Below are 22,286 nucleotides of genomic sequence, written 5' to 3'. Positions count from 1 at the left end.
GCCATGTTTTCTCTTGAGCCTTCTAGAAATTTTGATATGCAGAGAAAACCCCTCTCTCACTTTTATTTTGGATGAACTAGGATTAAACACTACAATTTTTCAAAAATCAAAGAAAATTCTGAAGATGTGGTTTATTCCTTCTTCTCTCTTTTAAATTTTTTTGTTCTTTGTGTTAAGAATCTCCCAAGTGCAGGAAGCAGAGTTCCTCAAAATTCTGATCCCAGAGGCAGCTCTGGATTTCTGCGAGGCTTTGTTGGAGCTGAGTTGATGTTTAGATCTAAGCTGCTTCCTCCACCAGAAGCAATTATTCTGCAGTTCGGGCTGACGACGATGCACAGCCCTGTTTGTGGTTCCCATTACTTGCCATCCACCGTCACCTACTCTGCAGCTCGTGTTTAAAATTTAATTTTTCTTCCCTGGCAACAGGCTATTTGGCCGAGACAGAATGTCACATTGAATGGTATAGTAGGAATTCTTAAATGCAGCTGAGGTTCTCTGGATCTCACCGGGATTTGTTTTTACTCTTTCTGAAAAGTTGCACAGTGAGCTGTGGTGGGCCCCTGCAGAGCTGGCTGATGCTGAGTGGAGAGGCATGGTGGGACAGTGGGAGGGCACAGGGCTTTGTGACGGGCTCAGCAGTGCCAGGCAGGCAGGGGTGTGGGTTGGAGATCCTGGGCTTTAGTCCTGTCTACAGGCTTCCGTGGCTGTCAGGAGGGTGGGCTCGGGGAACTGGAGCATGGGAGCAGGGTCTTTGCTGCAGCAGGCAGAGGCTCTAACCACTTCCTTGCTTGGGCGACTGAAAGTGAGACTCTGCGTTTAATGAGCCTGAGCTGCCAGATCTTCCCCGGAGTGCTGTGGAGGAATGAATCCAGGCTGGGAAGCCTGGCCCCAAGATTTCTGCTTTCTGGTGTACGTGCCCTGTGAAATCCCCTTCTGTTGAGTGTGGGAGGACTTATGAATAGGATACAATTTCACTCTTGTGATTAGGTTATGGCTTTTTTGGCAAAGAAGAAATTTTTCAGATGTAATTATAGTTGCTAATCAGTCGATTTTGAGTTCATCAAAATAGAGATTATCCTGTGTGTTCTTGGTCGAATCAGATGAGCTCCTTGGAAGTGGTACAACTCACTCCTGGAACTGAGCCTCCAGGCCGTGGGCAAATTCAGGCCCTCGAAGAGGCCACAAGTAGGTGTCTCAGCTAACAGGTCCAATGATGGCTGTTATAAAAGGAAAATAAAGGTCTAGACCTTCCCTGAGTTGGAGATTCAAAGCCGCAGTCTCTCCCCATTGCTGGGTATGAAGAAGGAAGTTGCTGTGAGCTCTACAGCTGCAAGGAAGCGAATTCTGCCAACATCCTGGGAGGCTTGTATACGGGTCTTATAGCTGAGCCTTCAGATGGGAACAAGGCCAGACAGCACCTTGGTTTCAGCCTCGTGAGGCATGAGCAGAGGACCAGGTTGGCTGGGCCAGGACTCAGACCTGACTGAAAATGTGTTGTTTTATGCTGCTAAGTTTGTGATGACTTGTATACAACATAGACCCCTAACATAGGCCCCAAGGCCGTGCAGAAACACTGGAGTACCTGACCTGGGCTCTAAGACCATGTGGAAATGCTGGAGTACCTGGCCCAGGCCCTGAGGCGGTGTAGGAACAGCGGAGTACCTGACCCAGGCCCTGAGGCCGTGTAGGAACAGCGGAGTACCTGACCCAGGCCCTGAGGCTGTGTGGAAACACTGGAGTGCCTGACCTGGGCCCCAAGACTGTGTGGAAGTGCTGGAGTAGCTGACTGATACGGTTTGGCTGTGTCCTCACCCACATCTCACCCTGAGTTGTAATAATTCCCACAGGTCAAGGGTGGGGCCAGGTGGAGATAATTCAGTCATGGGGGTGGTTTCTCCCATATTGTTCTCATGATAGTGAATAAGTCTCATGAGATCTCTTGGTTTTATAAAGGGCAGTTCCCCTGCACAAGCTCTCTTGCCTGCTGCCATGTAAGACATGACTTAGCTCTTCCTTCTCCTTCCCGATGATTGTGAGACCTCCCCAGCTGTGTGGAACTGTGAGTCCATTAAATCTCTTTCCTTTATAAATTAGCCAGTCTCAGGTATGTCTTTATTAGCAGTGTGAGAACAGACTAATGCAGTAAATCGGTACCGGTGGAGTGGGGGTGCTGCTGTAAAGATTTCCAAAAATGTGGAGGTGACTTTGGAACTGGATGACAGGCGGGGGTTGGAACAATTTGGAGGGCTCAGAAGACAGGAAGATGTGCAAAAATTTGGAACTTCCTAGAGACTTGTTGAATGGCTTTGACCAAAATGCTTATGGAGATATGGACACTAAAGTCCAGGCTGAGGTGGTCTCAGATGGAGATGAGGAACTTGTTGGGAACTGGAGTAAAAGTCACTCTTGCTTTGCTTTAACAAAGAGACTGGCAGCTTTTTGCCCCTGCCCTAGAGATCTGTGGAACTTTGAAGTTGAGGTAGATGATTTAAGGTCTCCAGGAAAAGAAAATTTTAAGCAGTGAAGCATTCACGAGGAGGCAAAGCATAAAAGTTGGAAAATTTGTAGCCTGAAGATGTGATAGAAAAGGAAACATTATTTTCTGGAAAGAAATGGAAACTGCAGAAATTTGCATAAGTGAGAAAGAGTCAAATGTTAATAACCAAAACAACGGGAAATGTCTCTAGGGCATGTCAGAGACATTCACAGCAGCCCTACCTATCACAGGCCTGGAGGCCTAGGAAGGAAAAATGATTTTGTGGGTTGGGTTCGGGGCCCCCCTGCTGTGTGCAGCCTCAGGACATGGTGCCCTGCGTCCCAGCCACTCCAGCCATGGCTCAAAGGGGCCAAGGTACAGCTCAGGCCATGGCTGGAGAGAGTGAAAGCCCCAAGCCTTGGCAGCTTCCATGTGTTGTTGAGCCTGTGGGTGCAGAGAAGTCAAGAACTGAGGTTTAGGAACCTCCACCTAGATTTCAGGGGATGGATGGAAATATCTGGATGTCCAGGCAGAATTTTGCTGTAGGGGTGAGGCCTTCATGGAGAACCTCTGCTAGGGCAGTGTGGAAGGGAAATGTGGGCTTAGAGGCCCCACACAGAGTCCCCACTGGGGCACTGCCTAGTGGAGCTGTGAGAAGAGGGCCACTGTCCTCCAGACCCCAGAATGGAAGATCCACTGACAGCCTGCACTGTGAGCCAGACACTCAATGCTAGCCCATGAAAGCGGCCAGGAGGGGGGCTGCTGGACCCTGCAAAGCCACAGGGGCAGAGCTGCCCAAGGCTGTGGGAACCCACCTCTTGTATCAGCATCACCTGGATGCAAGACATGGAGTCAAAGGAGATCATTTTAGAGCTTTAAGATTTGACTTGCATGGGGCCTGTAGCCCCTTTGTTTTGGTCCATTTCTCCCATTTGGAATGGCTGTATTTACCCAATGCCTGTACCCCCGATGTATCTAGGAAGTAACTAACTTGCTTTTGATTTTACAGGCTGATAGGTGGAAGGGACTTGTCTCAGATGAGACTTTGGACTGTGGACTTTTGAGTTAATGCTGAAATGAGTGAAGGCTTTGGGGGACTGTTGGGAAGGCATGACTGGTTTTGAAATGTGAGGACATGAGATTTGGGAAGGGCTGACTGACTGATATGGTTTGGCTGTGTCCCCACCCAAATCTCACCTTGAATTGTAATAATCCCCATGTGTCAAGTGTGGGGCCAGGTGGAGATAATTCAATCATGGGGGCGGTTTCCCCTGTGCTATTCTCATGGTAGTGAATAAGTCTCACGAGATCTGATGGCTTTCTAAAGGGCAGTTCCCCTGCACACACTGTCTTCCCTGCCACCATGTGAGACACGACTTTGCTCTTCCTTTGCCTGCTGCCATGATTTTGTGAGGCCTCCCCAGCCATGTGGAACTGTGAGTCCATTAAACCTCTTTCCTTTGAAAATTACCCAGTCTTGGGTATGTCTTTATTAGCAGCATGAGAACAGATCAATATGCTGACCTAGGCCCCGAGGCCCTGTGGAAACTCTGGGGTACCTGACCTAGGCCATGCTGCAGTACTTTTATGATACATGAATGACCCCATCTCCCACGACCACCACAAGCCTTGGGGGTGCCCGTGGGGTCCTCCCTTCACTGCAGCCCTGCCATACTCCTGACAATGCCCACGGTGTGTTTTCTATGGGGCAGCTGTGAGAGTGGGGGTGCTACTGTTGACAGGGCCCTGACTTAAGGGCGAGGAAGGGGTGGGGAGGCAGCACTGTGGCAGGACAGATGCGGCGGGCATTGGAGGGGGCAACACATCATCCAACGGTGTTGTCTCCCACCCCCACTGGCAGGTGGACCTCCCCAGACAGACACCTCATCTGCTCTGCTCGCCGCTGCCTTCCTGGCACACAGCAGGTGCTCAAAATGCATTGCTGAATGAGTGAATAATTGTGACCCAAACGGGAGCAAACACGCAGCGGCTTCACGTGTATCTATTTTCCTTTATCAGAAGTGCTTCATAACGACCCGCTTACTTCAAGTAAACTTAGTGGGATGAAGTGTGACTCATCTGAAATGATATAATTTACTACATTTAGCATCAACTGCAATCAGGGATATTGCTCTGAGCCTTGGAGCCTGAAGTCTGCAAGTGAGGTAACCGGGAGGCTCCTGCTTCTGCTAGCTAATTAGGAAAATGGGCATTTTATTTCCTGCTGACAATGCCTAGTGCATGGATTCAGGGAAAGACTGAATTTGGCCCCAGGCCTTCCTTTGGATATCAGGCCAAAGGAAGAGTGAAGGTGAGGACAGGAGATGCCCTGCGAGGATTCTCTCTGCTCATTCCGCAGTGAACAGCGCGGCCAGGGCCTCTCTGCTCATTCTGCAGTGACCAGAACGGCCAGGACCTCTCTGCTCATTCCGCAGTGAACCGTGCGGTGAGGGCCTCTCTGCTCATTCTGCAGTGACCAGCGCGGCGAGGGTCTCTCCGCTCCAGGCAGCGTTGCAGGGCTGGGCGCCTGCCCCGCAGAGCTTAGTGTCTCTCTGGGGTGAAAGACCCGTAATACAGCCCCGGAGTACAATGTGATAGACGGCATCATGGACACGGGGTGGGGGGTGCCTGACCATCCTAGGGGTGGGGCCCAGTGCAGGCTCCAAGAGGTGACATCAGGGGAGGCCTCAGGGACACAGAGGAGTCAGCCCTACAGAGGAAGGAGGAAGGACGCTCTGAGCAGGGCAACAGCAGAAGTGCTTTCCCAGAGAGCAGGGCGTGTGTTGAGTAGACACCAGGGGCTCCGGGGCAGAGAGGGCTGTGACCCAGCGTGCACACCAGAAGGGCTCTTGGGATGCCGTCTGTGTATGTGTGTTTGTGTGTGTGTGTGCACATGCACCCAGAGGTGAGCAATGCCATAGGCAAGGAGATGGGTCAGAACCTCACTGCTCCATGGGCGTCTCTGGACCAGTGTCACTGCCACACCAGGGTGGTTAGAAATGCAGGACCCAGAAGTCTGGATCAGAACCCAGCTCGAGCTCCCTGTGACTCATGGCACATGATGTTGCGGAAGCACGGGGTGGAGGGTGCGTCAGTGACCTAGATTAGAGGCGGTGCTGGCTCACACCAGGGGTCGCTCCAGGGATGGAGAGAAGGCAACTAACAGAGTGAGAAATGCGGGCAGGGGGCCTTCAGGGCTCAGTATTAGAGTGAAGGAGAGAAAGGGTTTCCTTTTAGTTGTGCACAGGAGTTGATGAATTCGATCCTGGAAATGTTGGATCTGACATGCCTGCGGGGAATCCCTTCAGACAGGACTGGAACTACTCGGTAAGGAGATCAAGCGATCTGGGTGGGAGACTTTAAAGGCTGATGGGAAAGATGCAGGGAGGAGTGGCTGAGATTCGGTAGGGAGGGCCCCACCCCAGGAGGGGAGTGGAGAGCTGGGGCACAGGTGCCTGAGGAGGACTGGTGGCCCCGGATGCAGATGTGGTGACGGGCAGGAAGGAGGTGAGGAGGGCGGAGCTGAGGTGAGGAGGGCGGAGCTGAGGTGAGGAGGGCGGAGCTGAGGTGAGGAGGGTGGGGCTGAGGTGAGGAGTGCAGAGCTGAGGTGAGGAGGGCGGAGCTGAGGTGAGGAGGGCGGAGCTCTGCCTGCTGGGCTTCCTTCTCTCCATGGAGTGGGGACCAGGTCACCTGTGGGACTGAAGTCAGAGGCTGGGGCAGGAGGCCTGAAGCCATGGGGCAGCTGGGAGGTGACTGGGCATGCAGTGTTCCCGGGAGGCTCTGGGGGAGGCCCTGTCATGCCTGGAACCAAGACAGAAGGCCAGTGGGGTCTGAGAGGCACCTCCAGCAGAAGCTGCCGGCTCTGAGGGGGGCCTTCTCCAGCCCACGCTGGGAGGTGGCATCGCTCAGAGGTTGTCCAACGTACAGTTCATTGACTGGGTCTTGTTTGTTCTGCTCTCTGATCCTGAGGCCAGAGACAATCTGTCTCCCCATCCCCAGAGCTAGTGGTGTCTTGTCTGTGGCGTTTAAGCGCTACCTGGTGTCAGATCCTGGGATGGAGCCATCTATCTGTTCTTGGAGCTGGCAGGCCAGACTACATTTCCAGCACCTGGCAGGTTCCTAGAACATATTTTGGGGTGAACTCTGCTAAGCTCTTGCTGAATTTTTCACCCAGAAGTTGGAAGCATAGAAAACAGTTCCGCTTGGCAATGTTTTCTTACCATATACTGGAGGGATCCTTGCTGGTCCTGCTTCCAGAATCAAGGGCAATTCTATCTGGACCTATTTAGGACCCAAGTTCTTTTCAGACACCCAACATTACTAGAAAGTTCCACATTCCTGAGCAAGATTTCCAATGTAATTGCTGGGCGATTAGGGTGACTGGCAGAGAGGCCCATGGTGTGTGCCTTCCAAAAAGATTCCTTGTTCCTTCCAGCAGTGAGTCCATGATAAGGTCTGCACATAAAAGCTGACAAAATCCAGGGGGTCCTTCATGGCGGAAGCTGCCGTGGAAGTCGGATGATCGTTCATTTCTCTGTTGATGAGCACAGCGCTCTGGGTGGACAGAAGAGTAACAGCCAAGCTCGCTGATGGAGAGTCCCCAGTGAGGCTGAGCCTGGCCTTGCCCTTCCTGGCCCCTCCACATAAGGCTCATCGAACATACCTCACACAGAGCAGGCGCTGCTCAGAGACGGCTTTTACTGTCCTGCACGGCCTCAACCTGTGCATTGGCTGTTTGTTTCATACATTTGAATTAGTGGTGAACACTCCCAACTAGGAAATCCCACATAAGAATCAGAATTTTTGAGCTTCTGTTGGGAATAGTACTGCTTGGTGTGCAGGGTTTACTCTCCCCTGATGACAGCAGCCGGGCTGAACTCTGGCTGCCCCCAGGGTCCTCAGGTGCTCATCAGCATCACTATCACCATGGAGACCACATCCTCATGTTGACTTCTGCCTCCTCCCTGCGTTCCAGGTTCTGGGCATGGGAGAACGGATGTGTTGGTTCCAGCCTGACTGGCCAGTACCTGTGCCCTGCCAGTTCTCAGATATTTTGATCATCACCTTTGCTTGTTGGTGTTTGAGTTTGTGCCTCTGTGTTAAAATAGCCAGGACTGTCTGAACTGCTTTTGAGACTGTGGGATGTGGGTAAAGGGCAATGTCTCTCCTGTGCACAAAGGTTGGGGAAAAGTCTGGCCTGTCACGTGACCTATGTTAGGACTCAACAAGGTCAACCGTGACCCAGCCTCTTCAGAAAGGGGAACGTGCTTAAAGGGCAGAAACACCAGTATCCGTGGGCTCATTCCCACAGCACTCAGAATGGTGATCTTTGTGATTTCCCAGGCTCCTACTGGATTCATCTACAGGCCATGTGGACACCCAAGACGGGTCTGAGAGTCTATGCCAATGGGACCCGGAGCACCTGTGACACAAGAGGGAAAGCATCTCATGCCTATGGGGATCCTGATGTCAATCTTGTGATGGGAACTGAGCAGGACCGGACCCAGCATTATGATAACAGAGCTTTGGATGAGTTCAATATCCAGGGATGGCCCTACCTCTGGATGAGGTCACCATGTACTTCACAGCTGCTGCTGGTCAGTAAGGGATGAAGGGCTGGGGCACGTCTGCTGGCTATATTCCTGGGGGGCACCCTGGTATCCACCCCCCTTTCCCAGCATTTCTCATCTTCCCGCTCTCCTGTTATAGCCATCAGGACTGCAGGCAAGAGCTGTGTCCTAATGAACTTCATTAAACAGTCATTTTACTGGAACACCTGTTCCTAATGGAGAAACCGACAACCCACCTGAGACACCAGGATGAATATCCTCCTGGGGGTGGCAGGGTCTCAGGGTGTGTGTGACAGATGATGACGGAAGGCTCTGGGTGGCAAACATTCTAGGTTTATTACCTCGTTTGATCCACAAACATCTACCTGGAGCCTCCTGAATTCCAGACCCTCTGATGGGTCCTTGGAAAGCCCAAAGGACGCCTCTTCCTGTTCAGTACCAGTGGCTGTTCCTAGCAGTGGCCTGGGGCAGGTGGCCCTGGGTTCAAATCCTTGTCTTGCCAGGAAGAGCGATGGGACTTGAGAAGTCAGTTGTCGGTTCTCCAGGTTTCAGCTCCCCCAATGGCAGTAAGGAGGCTGTCCGGCCCCACCGTGGGGTCTATGAAAATACAACGGGAGGCTGCATACCAGGCCCCAGCAGAGCAGCCCAGGACTCAGTGCAGCTGTGGTTCTGTTAATTAGGCCTCTCTGCTCCAACAGTTCCGTTTTAATTTCACCAGCGATAAATGCATATATTTAAAAAACCCTGATATTGCTTCTTAATTTCCACATGCATTAACCTGCCAAAAAGCCTGCTGTTCTGACATCCAGAACAACAGGGGAAGTTCAGGCCAGGAGGTAGAAGGAGGCCTGGGTTCCAGACCTGGCTCGCCCTTGCTCAGGTTCTGACCTTGAGTCCCTCTCTTGACCTTGAGTCACGACTCTTGGTTTCTAGTGACAGGAAACCTATCTGAAAAATGACTTAGGTGAAAAAGGAAGAGGTTGCTTTTGGCACGGCTTCCTCCAAGGGCTCAAATGACATCACCAGAGAATTCTCCTTCCTTCCTGTAAGCAGTACTATGTTGGCTGGGGGCGGTGATCTCCTCTGTGGAGCTGAGAGGCCTGCTAGGTGCTTCTGGCTTCTATCCTTGCTTCTCAGCAGCCTCAGCAGGATGTAGAGAGCTTCTCCAATCGCTGCTACGAAGGGCTGGGCCTGAGCTTTACTGGCTAAAGTGGTCTGTTACGTGGTGTAATGCCTATGTGATGTAGATGAATTTCCACCCTGCCCTAACTCTGCTTATCTTTAAGAAACAGGACACCATCGATAAAAATTTACCTTTGTAACTAGACCTGCTGAGACTGGTTAGAACAAAGATAGCCAGCCAAACAACTTCAAAAAGACCTCAGGCTTCATTATCATCTCATTTCCATGTTCAATGATATGCCCACCAGTATCATGACAGTTGACAATCGCCATGATAGTGACCAGAAGAAACCATAAAAGCACAAAAAGAAGGTGGCACTCTCATTCTGGGAAGTTCCCTGCCCATTTTTGGAAAAGACTTGAATATTCCTCTTCTCACTTATTTATTTATTTTTGAGATGGAGTCTTACTCTATTACCTAGGCTGGAGTGCAATGGCATGGTCTTGGCTCACTGAAACCTCTGCCTCCTGGGTTCAAGTGATTTTCCCACCTTGGCCTCCTGAGGAGCTGGGACTATAGGCATGTGCCACCATAGCCGGCTATTTATTTATTTATTTTTTTGGATTTTTAGTAGAGATGCGGTTTCACTATGTTGGCCAGGCTGGTCTCGAACTCCTGACCTCATGATCCGCCCACCTCGGCCTCCCAAAGTGCTGGGATTACAGACGTGAGCCACCGCGCCCAGCCTTCCTCTGGCTTTTAATGTCCAACCCCTTCATTAGAGAAACCCTATATTTTAACCCCCTCATTCCTCACTTGTCAAGAAGTTGACCTGTGAGTGATGCTTCCGTTTGTCAATTCCATGGCCATCGAATAACACCTGCACTACTTGACACTTTCGGTTTCATCTATCGGGTTAGTGACACCCAATACTAACAGGGAAAGGCCCCATCTTTTGGGGGTCCAGCTTTGTCAGTAACTGCCCGTGTGTCTTCCATGAGCCAGTCACCTTGACTGGGGAGAAAGGGGTGGGATGAAATGTAGATGCTGGTTCGTGTGAGCCTGGTTCAAAATCCACCTCTGACATGGTCCTGCAGTCAGGCTCATCCCAAAGATGTGGAGGAAAGGGGACTCCTCAGAGAGGGACCAGAGATACTAGTCTCAGAAGAGGCAACAACCTCTGGCAGGGAGAGGCAGCACGTGCCCATTATAGCCTTTGACATTCTCATTTTCCAGCTTCCACTGAGAAAAACAGATTTCATTTCCTTTCACAGAAGTGACATAACAGCAAAATATAGTGTCCTTAAAAGAAAACCGGATATCAATCTACGGTATTTTATTGCCTAGCATTTGGAGAATTGTCACTTTGTGACCAAGATGTCACCTGTATTTGTGTTATGGAACGCCTCAAATCCTTTCCTGATAGTTTACTGTTTTAATAACGCTGGGAAGAGGTGCCATTGTTTCTGGTTTGTGTAACTGTCACAGCAAACCCTTGTCATTGGGACATCTCGGCTCAAGGACACAGAGCCTCAGTCCCCTCTCCGCAATGCAGCATTTCAGGAAGCTTCTGCTACTCAATCATGCACGCAGTTCAGTCCGTGCACTTGGTGAAGGTGATGTTCGATTATTGGGGGACTCAGGAGAGAGTTCTATTAACACTGACATCCCCAGGGGAGCATATTCCCTGCACCTTTCCTAGCCCAGTCTAGATGCATTCCAATCCCAAATGTCATCTGCCTATTGTGATGATCAAATGGGTCCCTAAGTGTAAAAGGCATAGATCAGTGTCTGCCACACAAATGAACACTTTTTAAGGGTTTTCTCTCCTGTTTTCCTTGCTGAAGATGGACCCAAAGAAACACATGACGAACCATGCGTTCAATAGGCCCAGAGTGGTGAAAGGCACTCATAAACCTCCCTCCGCGAGGCCAGGGAAGCTAGTTAGACTGCTCAGGTTTCATTCACTCATTTAGACATAGAACGTGCTAGGTTCTGGGGGTTCAGGATGACCAAGCACCACTTCCTGCTTTGAAGAGGCTCAAGAAGTTCAGGGTTGAGGGCAAAGGCAGGACACTGAGAAGTGCTGCAAAGGGCCGTGCATGGAGCTGCGGGAGTCCAGTGGTTCTGGAGTCAGAAAGCCTTGGGTTTAACTCCCAGCTCCATCACTCCCAGGTCTGTATCCTCGGCCAAGTTATTTATCTCTGCAAACCTGTTTTAACACCTGTGACAAGGGGATCGTTAGAGCATAAGTCGTAAGTTCTTAGATGCTTCTGGCTGCAAGTAACGGGACAATATGCTTAAAACAGGCTTAGGTCATTTGCTCACTCTGCCTGACAAGAAGCCCAGAGGCAGGTGACTCCAGGGAGGCCTGAATCCAGTCCTCGGGGGTGGGGCAGGGTCTCGCTTGCTACCGGCCTCTGCCTCCTGCCCGGGGCCCATTTGCAGGTCTGTCTGGAATTATGGTTTTAGCACTGGAAGTACCACCTGGGGGAATTGTCTGAGTCCCAGGTAAAGCCACACCGTTTCCACCCAGCTGCAGGCCCCCAGCACCCGTCCCCCAGCACCTGCCCCCACCCACAATGGCCAGCAGAAGAAAAAGCGGTGGGCCGGGCCCTCCTCCTTACCAGGGTAAATCGTTCTCATGGTTCCCCTTGCAGATAGCCCCTTGCATCTCATTGGGCTTAGCTGAGTCATATGACCATCCCTGGACCAATCACTAGCCAAGGGGAGTGGGATTGGCTGGATGGCTCAGCCAATCATAAGGAAACTCCTCTCCTGTCTGTATACTTGGGGGCTCCCACCGGAAGGGTGGGGCAGTGTTGGCTGGGAAAGAATCTTCCGGAAGTCTGCGTCCTAGAAGGTATCCGTGTGCAAGCCGCAGGCGCCTGAGCTGTGCGTGGTGGAGAGGCAGGGCTGGCAGAGCCCGGGAGTGGGGCGGGGACAGAGCCGGGCCGGCAGGACTCGGGGCCAAGGCCGGACAGGCGAGTGCAACAGCCACAGCCAAGGCCAGGGCGGTGCCCCTGGACCCTGTGTGGGTTTGGGGGTGTCTGGCGGGGGCGGGGTGTGCGCGAAGCGGGTGGAGACAGAAATGCTAGGGATGTCCACGTGGGAGCAGAGGAGTCAGTGCAGAAAACGCTTCTCCCTGGTGTTGGCAGCTCCGGCCCCCGGGCTGCTGCAGGAGAAAGAAGACCGGCCCCTCAGCGGGGTGTCCTCCTGCAGTGACCCAGGGGCCCTGGCTCCGTCTTGGCCCCTCAGTGGGGTGTCCTCCTGCAGTGACCCAGGGGCCCTGGCTCCGTCTTGGCCCCTCAGTGGGGTGTCCTCCTGCAGTGACCCAGGGGCCCTGGCTCCGTCTTGGCCCCTCAGTGGGGTGTCCTCCTGCAGTGACCCAGGGGCCCTGGCTCCATCTTTCCTCTGATGCTTCCTTCCTAACACTTGGCTTCCAAGGTTGGACTGGAGCTGGGATCAGGTCCTGAATGAACTCTTCGGTCCCCAGTACCCAAGTGTAGAGGCCGTGGAGCCGCATGGTCCTGGTAACTGGGCTGTGTGACTCCTCTGTGGCCCGCTCCTGACCTGAGAAAGTGGTGCAGACATCCCCCGCGTCATCTGGTGGTTGGGAGCGCAGAGCCTGACCCGCGGTAAACACCACACGCATAATAAATGCCGCTGTTTTTCTTTTTGTTTGCTTCAGCGGGATGTGGACAAAACCTTTAAATTGGTTTTCGTGCATTCAGTGCATCCGGCTGTTGTGATTCTGAAGCAAGTGTGATTTTCAGTCTTTTGGAGTTATTCAGGGCAGTCCTGTTGTGCTGGGCCTGACTGAAGTGCTCAACACGGTCATGTGTGTGTCTCCAGGCAGCAACCTGCAGTGAGCCCAAGATGATTGTCCAGGGCTCCTCCTCCCAGCAGGGAGGCAGTATCTTCAGCATCCTCTGAGCCCCAGGTGTGCAGGGGGCAGGGGCAGGTAGAGAGAGGGGAGGAGACTAACTGAGAAAAAATGGCTATTGGTCAGATTTCCTTACCCCAACCCTGACACAGACGCCTCACACCTCATTGGCTGAGATCAGTCTCTCCATTTTCATAATTGATTCTTCATGCAAAGCCGCATTTTGGAGAAAAGGCATTGGTTAGAATCACGGCGGGTATGTTTGGTCATGGTGTGCACTCAGGATCCGGTAAACATGTCCTGGGAACTTGGGAGCCAAGTTCATGTTGTGTGACTATCAGGGTAGGAATTGAGAAGCAGCAGCTCCTTCGAGTGTCTCTGGAATCAGTGGGGCAGAATCGGGTTCCTAGTGTCAGCTGGGGTCAACTTGGTCTAAACCTGCTTTTCCAAGGTATCGTGAGACAATCTGGTACTCCACAGCCCTTCTGTTCTAAGTTTATATAGCAAGTGTCAGTGCTCACATCTCCTGCAGGAGCCCATCGGGGAACATAAGCTGGCTTGCTTCACCTGAATTGGTTTTGGCGGCAGCTCATCTCCCCAGGCGAGGCCAGTCTTGCCTCTCTGATCCCCTCCTCCAGGGTCCTCCCTGTGACACACCCACTGTGACACCGCAGTGCTCACTTTCCAGCCCTCAGGAACCAGCTGATGCCTGCAGATGTGACCACAGGTTGTCCTACCTATTCCTGCAGGAGTGGCTCTGGGCTAGCATTTCTCAAAGTGTGTCCTCAGTATGCTGTCATCAGAAGCACCTGGGAAAATAGTACAGAGTCCAGCCCCCCTCCAGACCTACAGAAGGGGAATGTGAGGGCCTGGGAATGTACATTTTAAGCATGTGAATCTGCCCTGGGGGTGGAGGGTAAGGACACCTTCCTGAATCCAGACAACTCATTAGCTTACTTTATATTGGCTTGGATAACTCCAAGGGATGGTTTTACAATATTTAATCATTAGGAGTGTTTGCTAAACAGCCTGGCTGTGGGCTGGATGAGGGGCTTTGTCTGTTCAGGGGCTCTGGACTCTGCTACTGTCCTGGCTGAGTCCAGTCCCCCAGTGAACCAGTGGCCAAGGGGCTCCAGTGCTCTCTCCGTGGGGTGTCCCTGTGTGCTTCCTGGAAGCCTGCTCCTTTGCTTAGATTCTGTTCCCCATTGCTTTGACCCTTTCTGTTCCCTGACAGCTGCCTGTGCCTTCCTACTGGGCCTCAACTTAGAGTGTCTGTTATTTGTGGTCAAGTATTATATTTCAGCCTCTTGGTATCCCCTACAGCTGCCAGAATAGAGGCTTAAGTGGAGTAGGTATTCAATAACAGCACTGAACGTTTCACCCAGAAGAGATCACTCTCTCAATAATTTGAACTTTAATATTAAATTCCAAACCCAGTTTCTAGCTGAGTGCCCTCCTTTGCCATTTTGTAATAATTTCCCTTTTATTTCCAAGGATTGCTGAGGCAGTGAATTGGAGCGGCTATGTGGTACTTGCAACCAGTTACCGTATTTCCCTGAAGGAATCACCATCAACCAGCTCTTCCAGAATTTAGGAGGTGCTTCCCTTATTGCCAGCCATCTCACGCACACGTAGGTGAGTTTCTCTTTGAGCCGGTTTTCCATGTGATCTTATAAAGAATTTTTGATGGTGGTGCTGCTGGCCTGAACTGTTGTTCTTCTCCCCCAGGAGGTCTTTCATCTTCTCGATCTGTGGCACAGAAGCCCCGCAGTTGGTGATAAGGGCTGGTCTCAGGGTATTGGCATTCAGTAAAAAGCATCTGAAGCCAGACTGAAGCTTTCATATGGTTTGTGCAGCAACTGGGAATTTCCTCTGAATAGAAAGCGTGTGGTTAGAGGAGAGAGGCTTTTTTGGGAAGTGGGGGTAAATAGTTTAATTCTCAGTTTTTTTGTGTAATCACTGATGGTGAGTGAAGCAGCGTCTTTTCCCTAGAGAAACGCGTGTGAGAGCTTAGGTTTGCTCTGCTGCATCATAACTCCACTTCTTTTCCACGTTGAATTTTTATTTTTCCATGAATGAGAACGACCACGTTACTGGTAATGTGGATGTGCACGACCTACTCACTTTAGAAGAGTTTCCTTCTGGGCTGGACGGGCAGGGTGGCTCACGCCTGTAATCCCAGCACTTTGGGAGGCTGAGGCAGGAGGATTGCTTGAGTCCAGGAGTTCAAAACCAGCCTGGGCAGCATAGTGAGACCCCATCTATACTAAAGATGAAACTAGCCAAGTGTGGTGGTGCTCACCTGTAGTCCCAGCTATTTGGGAGGCTGAGGCAGGAGGGCCACTTGAGTCCAGGAGTTTGAGGCTGCAGTGAGCTGTGGTGACATCACCACACTCTAGCCTGGGTGACAGAGCAAGACCCTGTCTCTAAAAAAAATAAATAAATAAAAATTAAAAAGTTTCTTCCTGCTTGAGTAATTATACTCACAGAAATTGTGTGACTATTGTTGCACTTACTGAAAAAGCAACTCACGGAGCCAAACATGTTCACGAAATGCTTGTTGACTTTAAGGTTGTGATCTTACCGAGATAATTGTTAAAGAGAATCCCAACATATGCCATGGATAGAAGTGATATTACAGAAGTATGCTGCAAGGGTCGTTTCCGTTCCATTCCGTTCCCTTCCATTCCGTTCTGTTCTGTTCTGTCCCGTCCCGTCCCGTTCCGTTCCGTTCCGTTCTGTCCCGTCCTGTCCCGTTCCGTTCCGTTCCGTCCTGTCCCATCCCATTCCGTTCTGTTCCATTCCGTTCCGTCCCGTCCCGTTCCGTTCCACTGCATTCCATTGTATTCATTTTGTCAGTTTGGGCTAATATAACAAAAATACCATAGCCTGGATGACTTAAACACCAAGCACTTATTTTTCACTGTTCTGGAGGCTGGAGAGTCCAAGGTGAAGGGCTTTGGTATCTGGTGAGGGCCCACCCTTCCCGGGTCATAGACGGTGCCATCTCGGTATGTCCTCCCGAGGAGGAAGGGACGGGAGCTTTACGATGCTTCTTTCATGAGGTTGCTCATCCCATCCTGAGGGCTCAGTGCTCATGATCTAATTGTCACGAGATCTTTGGGGTGTCACTTTTCTGGCCAGAAACCTGTGGCTGGTAGTGCCTTTGCCTGAGTTGTTTTGGGGCCTGCTGGGCTCGTTCCACCCACTCAGCCTGGCAGACGGCACTTGGCTCACACACCCGGCCTGGATCCCATGCCTCCAAGGGAGACTTCGAGTCAGGCATGGAGCGGTGAGGGGTGTGTGAGGGAGTGTGGGGTCTGGCCACTGTGCAGTCAGACATGTCGGCTGCTGCTGCGGTGGGGGCAGCTTCAGGTGCTGGCATGGGGGCTGGCTCTCTGTGAAACTGCAGCTGGACCAGGCATACCACAAGCAGCTTCCCCGGCTGGCACGGGGGAATGTGGTGGTGACTGGCAGCTTGGAGACACCAAGAACCACAGGGCCCCAAAGAGGGCATCATAGCCCTGATGTGGGGAGCTCCCAGGTTGGGGTCCCTGAGGGCTGCAGCTTTTCTCTCCTCTTTGCCCGCAACGTGGCAAGCAAGGGGCATGTTTTAGCCTTGTGTGTGTTACAGCTCTTTTAGCCTCGCCTTTCAGCGGGTCCTGAGTTCTTTTTCTGTGACCAGAAAGAATGAGGTATGCAGACAAGTGGAGGGTGAGCGAGACAAAGAGGAGGTTTAATGAGCAATAGAACAGCTTGGAAGAGACCCACAGGGGCAGCTCCTTTCCACAGCCAGGGTGTCCTGATGAGTGTTCAGCTGTCAGCAGAGAGGTAGCTCCTGTCTGCAGCTGGTCGTCGCTTTGCCTGCTCTGCTCTGGCTGAGCCTGGGGCTTTTATGGGCCTCAGAGAGAGGAGCAAGGTGTACCATTTGGTCCATGGGCAGCCATGGGCTGGCCTGGAAAAGGCACCACAAGTTCCCACTCGGGTCCATGGGACTGGCAGCCCGGCCCCCAGCCTTCAGGCCCTTACCAGGGGCCCCTTCCTCCCAGGAGCCTTCTGCCTCCGGTCACTGTCCATGGTACCCAGGCTGCTGAAGTCAAGGAGCATGTGCAAGCCAGGACCAAGCAGTCCCCGACTTGGCTTCCCCGCTGCTCTTGTTGGCACCCAAAGTTTGGAGGGGTCCAGGGCAACAGGGGCTGGTGTGTCAGTGCTTCCCCTAGCATGTGCACACCTAGCTCGGCTGTGACAGTGCCCAGCTCAGCCCCGACCTTGCTCTGAGATTGGAGCAGGTGCTGACAGTGAGGAGAAATCAAGCAGCTGGAGCAGGTGGCCTCCATCCCACAGTGGGGCAGGGGACCTACCTAGGCCCCTGCGAGTGCAGAAATGCCTGGGTCTGTGGTGGTGGCAGGACAGCTGCAGCTGCACCCAGGGACTCCCCGTTTGTCCCCGGCTCTGCTGGCTCTGTGGAGCGTGCAGCCCCGACTGTGCTCCCTTGAGGCCTGAGGTGGTAGCTCCAGGTTCTCTCTGGTTCAGGGCAGGAGCATGTGGCTGTGAGCTCTTCCCATGGCCCCAGTGTTCACGGGTGGCCAGGGGCTTCCCATTGCGTGACTTGTGGTTCTGCCTGGGAAGGGGCGTCTTCAGGAGTGGATCATGGGCGCTGGGCCCAGCCTTTTGGGGGCATCCGGCTTGGCAGCCCCCCTGATGTGGGTTGGACCCCTGGGAAACAGCCCTGGGTGGCCCGCACAGAGCTGCCTCCCAAGATGCAGGAATCCAGCACCTTTGGCGGGGTGAGCATTGTGGCCATGTCACTGGCTGGGTCCCTGACATGGGTGCCACTCCCACTTCCCACTCCAGGCCCCCAAAGTGCAGCCCCAGCTCACGCCCTGGGCCCAGCCCCAGCACGCTGTGTGTGCACGCGCAGCACCACTCTGAGCCCAGCCTTGCCTTGGGGACCCTCTCTGCTGGCCCCTTAGTGCCTGACCGTGCTGCTCGCCTGTAGGAGGGTGACTCGGCCTGGTCCCCATTGCAGTGGTCCCCAGGGTAGTAGGCTCTGGGGGCTCCCAGGGGTGGACTCTGGGGACTGTAGGCCTCCTCCTCATAGTAGGGTGGGCGAGAGTGGTGAGGCAGTGGAGGCGCCGGGCCTGGGGTCAGGTCCTGCCTGGCCGTGCAAGGGTGGGAATGGTGCGCAGAGGACACAGGACACAGGGGTCCCACCACCACCACTGTTGCTCCCACAGGTGCTCCTGTTCCAGAAAGTCACTGCTGCCATCATATTCACCTCCAAAGGCACCACCTCCTAAAACCATCACCTTGGGGGTTAGGTTTCAACATACGAAGTTTGAGAGGACACAGTTCCTAACACCACTCCTGGGTCTTTTTCTGAATCAGTTGGTATGATGATATCCTCATTCTTTAATCTACTAGTGTTGTTACCCGAAAAGGGCAGATCCAAAGAGAGGGCTCCTGGATCTTGTGCAGGAAGGAATTCCAGGCCAGTGAAAGAAGTGAAAGGAGCAGGCTTCTTAGAAACTCTTCATTGTAGAGGAGGACACCCTCAGAAAGCAAGCAGAGGAACGCACCGTCTTTCTCTTGAGTTTTTCTTATATGGGGTCTCGTCTTTGTAAAGAGTAAGCTGTGGCTACGTGATGGTGAGCAGACTGTGCAACCAAATTTATTATTCTATTGATTTAAAGAAACTACCCTTGACATTTTAGCGTGTGAGTACATCAAAGTATAACTGTTATTATCTGGAAAGCGCATGTTGTTATGGGTACCGGGAGGTCTGGACCCTTCATTGTTGGAGGAGTGTGTCCTTGGAGGTATTTTTAGGTGGTTTCCTCAACTGCAAGCATCTTAGGACCGTGGACCGTGACGGGTGAGGAGCTGCCTTGTTAGTCTCCAGATGGAGCTGAACTGAAATGGTGTCGCTTCTCTAACAGTGTGATGGGTTACACTCATTGATTTTCAAACGCAGAGCTGCTCTTACATCCCTTAAATACTCTCCCTCCCCCATCACTGTGCCCCGGTATTGATGAATTCTATTTTCTAATACTTTGTCTCTATGTTCCTGAAGGTTGTTGGCCTTTGTTTGATTTTCCGCATTGTCTTTGTCTATTACCTAGTGTCTGGTCATACCAGCCTCCTGAAATGATTTGGAAAGTGTTTCTTTACCTTCTCTTTCCTGGAAACATTGTTTTAAATTGGTGTCAATTCCTATGTAAACCTTTGGTGGGAGACTCCAGTGGAATAATCTTCCCTGTAAATTTCTTTTTCAACAATTTTTAATTACAAATTCAACTTCTTTAATAGGTATAGAAATAATCAATGATCTCATTCATGTTGGGTCGAATTATGGTAATTTGTGCTTTTCAAGAAACTGGCCCGTTTCATGTAGTTGTAAAATTTGTGTGGAGAGTTGTTTATGAGCATCCTTTGATCACCCTTTTGATGTCTGCAGGGTCCTTAGTGATATTCCCTGCTTTAGTCCTGATAGTGGCAATTTGTTTCTTCACTGTTTTTTTCAGTCTTTCTGAAATTTGTCAGATTCACTGATCTTTTCAAAGAATCAACTTTTTTTTTTTCTCACAAATTAAATACATTCATATCAAGTTATGTCAAAACATTATGTTACAAACCATAAATACATACAATTTTTATTTGTTAATTTTATCTCAATAGAGCTGGGGGGAAAGAACAAACTTTCTGTTTCATTGATTTTCTCTTGTTTTTCTGTTTACAATTTCATTTTTTTTTGCTCTTCTTTCCTTTTGTCTTGGGCTTATTTTGATCTTTTTCTGCTTCGTTTCAGTAAGAGATAAGAGGGCAGCTGACGTACACGCTTGGCCTTGTGGGTGTGAACCAAGTTGCAGGTGCAGAGAGCTTCCACTGAGGGACATCGGATGAAGTGATGGGATTCGTCACCCGTCATCATTGCGTCAGTTCTTTACGTAGCGATGTGTGGGCTAAACCCAGCAGCACACTCTGTATTCTGTGCACTTAATTACATTTAATGTGCCATGGTAAATTAAGTTTCAGCCACGTGGTTGGGGGACAGGTGTTAATTAACTCAACCCTGGCACTGACACTAGTGTATATCAGAATCATGCATAATGAAGAGTGCCTGTTTCTAACATATTACTGTAATGGTCGGAGATTCACATGCTGCTGTAAGACACAGTGCAGAGACAGACACAGTACAGAGACAGACACAGTACAGAGACAGGCACAGTACAGAGACAGGCACAGTGCAGAGACAGGCACAGTGCAGAGACAGGCACAGTGCAGAGACAGACACAGTGCAGAGACAGAGAGATACAGTACAGAGACAGACAGACACAGTACAGAGACAGGCACAGTACAGAGACAGACACAGTACAGAGACAGGCACAGTGCAGAGACAGACAGATACAATACAGAGACAGACACAGTACAGAGACAGGCACAGTACAGAGACAGGCACAGTACAGAGACAGACAGATACAATACAGAGACAGGCACAGTACAGAGACAGGCACAGTACAGAGACAGGCATAGTACAGAGACAGACACAGTACAGAGACAGGCATAGTACAGAGACAGGCACAGTACAGAGACAGACACAGTACAGAGAGAGGCACAGTACAGAGACAGATACAGTACAGAGATAGGCATAGTACAGAGACAGATATAGTACAGAGACAGATACAGTACAGAGACAGGCACAGTACAGAGACAGGCACAGTACAGAGACAGACACAGTACAGAGACAGGCACAGTACAGAGACAGGCACAGTACAGAGACAGGCATAGTACAGAGACAGATACAGTACAGAGACAGGCACAGTACAGAGACAGACACAGTACAGAGACAGACACATTACAGAGACAGGCACAGTACAGAGACAGACACAGTACAGAGATAGGCATAGTACAGAGATAGGTATAGTACAGAGACAGGCACAGTGCAGAGACAGACACAGTACAGAGACAGACACAGTACAGAGATAGGCATAGTACAGAGATAGGTATAGTACAGAGACAGATACAGTACAGAGACAGGCATAGTACAGAGATAGGTATAGTACAGAGACAGGCACAGTACAGAGACAGGCACAGTACAGAGACAGGCACAGTGCAGAGACAGACACAGTGCAGAGACAGAGAGATACAGTACAGAGACACACAGTACAGAGACAGGCACAGTACAGAGACAGGCATAGTACAGAGACAGATACAGTACAGAGACAGGCACAGTACAGAGACAGACACAGTACAGAGACACATTACAGAGACAGGCACAGTACAGAGACAGACACAGTACAGAGATAGGCATAGTACAGAGATAGGTATAGTACAGAGACAGGCACAGTGCAGAGACAGACACAGTACAGAGACAGACACAGTACAGAGATAGGCATAGTACAGAGATAGGTATAGTACAGAGACAGATACAGTACAGAGACAGGCATAGTACAGAGACAGACAGATACAGTACAGAGATAGGCATAGTACAGAGACAGACAGATACAGTACAGAGACAGGAACAGTACAGAGACAGGCACAGTACAGAGACAGACAGATACAATACAGAGACAGGCACAGTACAGAGACAGACACAGTAGAGACAGACACAGTACAGAGACAGACACAGTACAGAGACAGGCACAGTGCAGAGACAGGCACAGTACAGAGACAGACACAGTAGAGACAGGCACAGTACAGAGACAGGCACAGTACAGAGACAGACACAGTACAGAAACAGGCACAGTACAGAGACAGACACAGTAGAGACAGGCACAGTACAGAGACAGACAAATGACACAGTGCAGAGACAGACACAGTAGAGACAGGCACAGTACAGAGACAGACAAATGACACAGTGCAGAGACAGACACAGTAGAGACAGGCACAGTACGGACACAGTACAGAGACAGCCCACGCATACCACCCCGTTTCCCCTCAGATAATATTTTGCAAAAGTGCAGTGCCATTAAAGCTGCTGACAGCATTCATTCATGTTTTGTGTAAGTGTTTGTGTGTGTGTGTGTGAAGTTTTTTTTTTTTTTTTTTTCTGGGACAGATGTCTAAGAGGGCAGTTGCTGGACCACGTGATTGTCTTATGTTTACTTTTATAAGAAACTGGCAGCCTGTTTTCCGGGGCGGCTACAGCATTTCAGCCTCCCATCAACAGTGTGCGTGGTCTAGCTCCTCTATATTCTCACCAGCATTTGGGATTGTTTCTGTTTGTTATTT

General features: G+C 51.1%; 1 long non-coding RNA gene across 7 annotated transcripts in view; it reads left to right on the top strand.

The window, feature by feature from the left end:
• The first annotated feature begins 5,598 nt into the window (after positions 1 to 5,598).
• LOC119623258 (uncharacterized) overlaps positions 5,599 to 22,286 on the top strand; it is a 146,533-nt gene continuing 129,845 nt past the window's right edge. For 5 of the 7 annotated variants that reach the window (XR_012094621.1, XR_012094619.1, XR_012094620.1 and 2 more), the window contains exons 1-2: positions 11,945 to 12,032; positions 14,550 to 14,690. This is a non-coding gene — a long non-coding RNA (uncharacterized lncRNA). The other 2 variants (XR_012094622.1, XR_012094623.1) reach the window with 2 other exon arrangements.

The sequence above is a fragment of the Chlorocebus sabaeus genome, chromosome 11, assembly GCF_047675955.1.
Source record: "Chlorocebus sabaeus isolate Y175 chromosome 11, mChlSab1.0.hap1, whole genome shotgun sequence".
Lineage (NCBI taxonomy): Eukaryota > Metazoa > Chordata > Mammalia > Primates > Cercopithecidae > Chlorocebus > Chlorocebus sabaeus.
This window is presented reverse-complemented; position numbering and strand designations above follow the sequence as displayed.